At 36.7% G+C, this 5,851-nt stretch overlaps 1 protein-coding gene across 1 annotated transcript in view; it reads right to left on the bottom strand.

Annotated features, from left to right (window-relative positions):
- Positions 1-5,851, bottom strand: part of LOC106869405 (zinc finger protein 236) — a 45,039-nt gene that overhangs the window by 2,860 nt on the left and 36,328 nt on the right. The window lies entirely within an intron of this gene.

The following is a 5,851-nucleotide window of genomic DNA, read 5'->3' as shown; positions in this document are numbered from 1 at the left end:
GAGAGAGAGAGAGAGAGAGAGAGAGAGAAAGAGAGAGAGAGAGAGAACCAAAATAAATTCATTATGTCTTCTCCACTTGGCTTTGAAAGAGAATTCATCAATGATCCACAGACAGCATAATAAATAAATTTTAAAATAACTCATTCAAATGATACAATTAAGCAAAAAAAGAGAGAAATGGGTGACGGTGGCATACTAAATAGCACCATGTAGGGTGTACAGATACAAAAGTACACTTTTCTTTCTTCAGTGAACTGTAGATATTTCCTCCTCCAAGATGAAAGTTTAAGTAAAGAAATAATAATAAAATAATAAATAACAACAAACAACTCAATCACCTGCAGGCTAAAGGACAAGAAATGTCGGCAGCAAAGCAAGGACAAACAGATTAGTGTTAGGAAAAACTAAAATAAATCCTAACAATCAGCAACAACAACAAATATGCAGCCAGTTACTGTAGAAAGAGTGGAACAAAATATCAAACAAAGAAAGAAGAGTGAGAGGAGAGCAAGATAAAGAGAACCCAAAGTAACATTAACCATTGCTGCTTGCTTGAGGAGAAGACAGAGTTTGTCAAGTAGCAAGGATATATATATAATGGTGTAACTCAGCCAATGACAGTAACATCCTTTCTTTCTTTCAGCAAGCAACTGGGGAGTTTATTCTGGACCAGCCTACACAAAATCTAGTCTGAAATATATATTTTTTTTTTCTGTCTTCTTTTCGTTTTTTCATTCTCCTCCCTCTTTCACCCCACTCCTGTTTTTCCCCCACCTCCTTTCTGATTGTGTTTGCAGTGACAAGACAAGGAAAAGTATTAAAAAAATAACAAGAAAAGAAAAGAAAAAAAATTAAAAACCTACTCTAGAAATGCAATTGTGTTGTGGAAGAGTAGCTGGCTAATTATATCTTATTTGTTTGGCACGGCCACAACAGAGACGCACAGAAATCCACGTTTTACATTTTATCTGTAGCAAACTTAAGCTGAGGAAAGCACACAAAATCTGGAGAGCAAAACAACAACAAAACGAACAGAGATCAAGAATATTTCTAAGCTCTTTTATCGGACTGTTTCTTGATAGATTAAGGAATAAAACAAGTGGAATTAGGAAAAATGGTAGATGAGGGAAGAATGAGCAAATGGAAATTTAGAAGAGAAACCATGCATAAACTAATATTGATTTCTTTGGACTAAGCACAGAACATATTCTTTTTGCAGAAGGAATGATTCTTTGAACTGACCATAAGTGTATTTATCAACTACCTGGTGTGATTTTTAAGTCAGAACATAACAGGGGTAACATTTTTTAGTTCAGTGTTGTAAGGGTTCTACCAACATGGTACTTAGCATAGGTAGAAGAACTCATAGATAATGGGGGAGGATAACATTCATGCCTTTCCTCCAAGGACAACAGCAAAGCTGAAGGGAATAAAAACTTTTATCAGAAACTAAAGCCAGGCCATGTTTTCAGGCTTACAAGGAGCTTTGTTTAACCATAATACTTTCCACATTCATCATAATTATATTCACTGTTGCATTACTGAAAACTAGGTATGTTGATAGGTAGGGGGGGAGGAGATACATGCATGCCTTTTCTTGTCTTGATTATGCACTAATTGTAAACATGTCCAGACTAAAGCAAAATGTGCTTGAAAATGAGGGAGGGTTGGCAACAAGATGAGTTTCTGACCATAGAAAAAAAAAAAATCTGTCTTAACAAATTTCATTTGACTCATGAAGATGATATGCGTGTATGTGTACATGCACACGTTGATTGGCCTTTGCAATAAAACCATGACAAGTTTTACCCTTTATTAGTACAAAATGATAAAGTAATTAAATAAATGTAACTAAGCATTTCATCTGGTGCTGTATTTAATCCTACCGCAGAGCACCAAGGATATGTGGTCTAATGCAGTTTGGGGTAGATTGATACTTCAAAACAGGAACAGGGAAAGACGGAAACTACTGAAGGATGTCATGTCAAGAGTAATCATTGAATAAATGAGTGATAGAATAAGTCAGTATGGCTTCAAGCCAGCAACTGAAACCAGTCTGAGGATTTTGTTGTGTAGGTAACCAGTAGGGATGTGCACTCTCAAAGCATAGAAGCCAGACTAAGAACAGGTTGGAAAAAGTTCAAGGAGCTATTATCTTTGCTGGTAATAAAGAGCTTCTCTCTCCAAGTTAAAGACAGATTGCATGATGTTTATGTGCAAAGTGTAATGCTACATGGTAAGTGAGGCATGGATCTTAAATGCAGAGGATTTGAAGACGAGAAAGAAGTGAGGCTAATATGCTTCACTAGATGTGAAATTTTAGTGTGCATGGACAATGGATTACAAATGGGTTCAGGGAAAATTTGGATATAAGCGGAATCAGATGTGTACGTGAGAGAAGATAACGTTGGTACAGGCATGTGATGGGTATGAGTATGACAGCTGCATAAAGTGCCAAGTACTCAAAGTAAAAAGAATCTGTGTCTGTAAAGTGGTTGATGTTAGGAAGGACATTCACTGATAGAAATCACAAACCAATATGAAATATATGAGTAAGATACTGTCCCCTGAACACACCTAACAAAGCAGCAACTTGGAATAAGAACTGACTTCCACTGTCACAGTAACTCATCCAACCTATGCCAGTATGAAAAGCAGACTTAAAATCAAGTTATGTGTGTGTGTGTGTATGTGTGCGTGCGCGCATGCATGCGTCTGTGTCCATGCCTTTGCAGAGATCGCATAAACTAAAGTCTGGCAACTAGTAGTTTGTGTTAAGTACTAAAGTAACTTACATACAAAACTAGGTTTGGTGTCAGGAAGGACATCCAACTGTAGAATATTATCTCAACAAGTTCCTTCCAATTCAGACCAACATGGAGAAAATGACATAACAAACAAAATGATATATATTACTTGGGCAAGAGTGAATCTTGTTGACCCTCCCAATTTAGCAAGGTCATGCAGTTCAGCTTGACTATCCATGAAATGGGTTTGAATAAGTATAGTACAAACTTTGCAGAATCAGAAATTAATGGCTTAGTCACGATAGGAAGAGTGGTGCCCATGACCTTTCTCAGAGCAACCCAAACTAGTGGGAGGAAGGGGAGAGGTCAACCATGTGTTGGCGAATTAGTCTGACTGCTTGCAATAGAGTAGAAATCCAAGGGTCATATAACAGTGGTCAATTAAGTCCAAGAACAGGTGTCTCCAACACCCTTGCATACAATTTCTGTCAGCCAAAATTCACTCACTAGGCTTTAGTCAACTTCAATCTTTAGTAATGGATACTTGCTCAAGGTAGAATACAGTGAGAATGAACAGTGAGATATTAAAGGTATAGTAATTTGCAGGTAAAGGTTAGATATAAAATAAACAAACTTTCTAATTATTTCATTAAGGGCAATATTGCAATTCCTTTTACATTTGAAAAGCAATGTCACAAATTTACATGAGACAAAAAATGGAATGTTGCAATGTTCAAGTTTTGTTGTTGTTTTTTTTTATCTCCCTAAGAACATTAGCAATATACATGAAACTGAAAGAACCAAAACTTGTAAGTGGGTCACTGGCTTGGTTTTCTGAGACTGTTCTTTGTTATTCTATGCTGCTTACAGAGAATTTTGGCAATGTCATAAGAAAATAAAAAATCTAAATATATTTAAGGAATTTATTGAGACCTAAATGGCAATGAATTGAGACAAAGTGAAGCCCAATGTGCAGCCCCTTCCCAAACAAAATGTTTACGCTGACTCACCACATCGAAGAGTCCAACTAACTTTTATCACAGTCACCACCACATGGTCAGACTGGATGGCAGAACACGGACAAACTCAGCATAACAGCTACCATTCATCTCATCACTTAACCAATGAAACCGAAACATGGCACATCTAAGGTACAGCACGTCAAATGACTCATTGCAAGTATTTGATAGGAAATTTCTGTTACCTAAGTTGGACAGAGTAGAGCTAACAGGGTCAACCCAATAACATTACAAACACATAAAATAAGAAGGGATCAATATTTCATTTGTGCTGATATGTTTAATGGTCTAGGTTTAGAAATATTTTTAAAAATCAGGAAAAAGAGAAAGGGGAACTGACTTTAATGACATAATGCAAGGAGATATATCAATAAAGTAGTTATGAATGTTCTGGGCTATTACCTCTATCTTTATGTGTATATTTACACATTTGAGTCAGTTTATTTCCTATTCATTACCTGGGAGAGAGGTGTAATTAGTGGTGGAGGTGGCTGTAATGAAGATCGAGTTGCTAGATTGAGGAAATTCAGGGAATTTCAAATGCCAACAAAAAGGTTTTCCATATAAAAGGTAGGTGTATTAAGTATCATAGTAAAAGACTTGAGAATGTTTATGGGGATAAACGAGATGAACAGACTCTATTGGTTGTGGAATGTTAAAGTACATGAGAAGTGGAGTAAGAGAGAGAGAGAGAGAGAGAGAGAGAGAGAGAGAGAGAGAGAGAGAGAGAGAGAGACTAGTATTGAAGATACTGATATAGGCAGAAGAGGTAATTGCACTGGTGTGGACATGTGCTATGAATTGACAATGAATATTGAATGAAAAAACATTGGTATATGCTGTCAGTGAAATTCTACTCTTGACAAAGAAAGATTAAGAGAGAGACATGGAATATTCTAAGTCACAAGATGCTTGACTCACATAAGAGATGACAAGTTACGGCTGTAATAAATATACCATCATCACCAACATACTAGAATGGCTTATGAAGGTCTATACAGAATAGTAAAGCCATCACAATTCTGTGACATCTGTTGGCCTCCTATCACCATGGCTATTTTCTACAATCAGCACAACACTTGTCATTCATTCTTTATTGCATGTCCATACTAGTGTGCTTACTTTTGTATTCTTTGGTTAATGCCTCTAATACTCAGCTATTATTATATAGAACTAGTATACCCATGTTATCAAAAATGCTGACAGTTTTATTAATGATAGAAAGTGGTACATCAACACAATGGGAGAAACCATTGCTAAATGTTGGGCTGGTTTATGGGGTAACCTTGGGTTTCTCGCTCATAAGGGGTTTAGCCTTACAGCATATCTTCAGACCCCAAACACTGCTGACTTAAGACCTCTTCACGCTGTAAGGCTTAAACTCCTTATGAACGAGAAACCCAGGGTGACCCCATAAACCAGCCCCCTTTATAATATTAACTGCTCTACATCTTAGTGTGTGCTCCTCCCCCAGATTTATGTATTTCTACTAACGATACACACACACACAAATATAGGTATATATACATACATATATACATCTATATTCTTTTATTCTTTTACTTGTTTCAGTCATTTGACTGCAGCCATGCTGGAGCACAGCCCTTTTTAGTCGAACAAATCAACCCCAGGACTTATTCTTTGTAAGCTTAGTACTTATTCTATTGGTCTCTTTCTGCTGAACTGCTAAGTTACAGGGATGTAAACATACCAAGAGTGGTTGTCAAGTGATGCTGGGAGAACAAACACACAAACATATACATATATATACGGCAGGCTTCTTTCAGTTTCCATCTACCAAATCTACTCACAATGCTTTGGTCAGCCCGAGGCTATAGTAGAAGACACTTGCCCATGGTGCCATACAGTGGGACTGGACACAGAACCATATGGTTGGGAAGCAAGCTTCTTACCACACGGCCACACCTACGTCTTTTATATATAGAAATAGATACATACATACATATATACACATTTACATATCTCTCTTTCCTTCTCTATATATGTATACAAATACATACATTAACATCTGTGTGTGTGTGTGTGTGTGTGTATGTATATATATATATATATATATATATATAT

This window comes from Octopus bimaculoides, chromosome 10 (assembly GCF_001194135.2).
Source record: "Octopus bimaculoides isolate UCB-OBI-ISO-001 chromosome 10, ASM119413v2, whole genome shotgun sequence".
NCBI classification, from domain to species: Eukaryota; Metazoa; Mollusca; class Cephalopoda; order Octopoda; family Octopodidae; genus Octopus; species Octopus bimaculoides.
The sequence above is the reverse complement of the archived record's forward strand: the minus strand, read 5'-3'. Positions and strand labels throughout refer to the sequence as shown.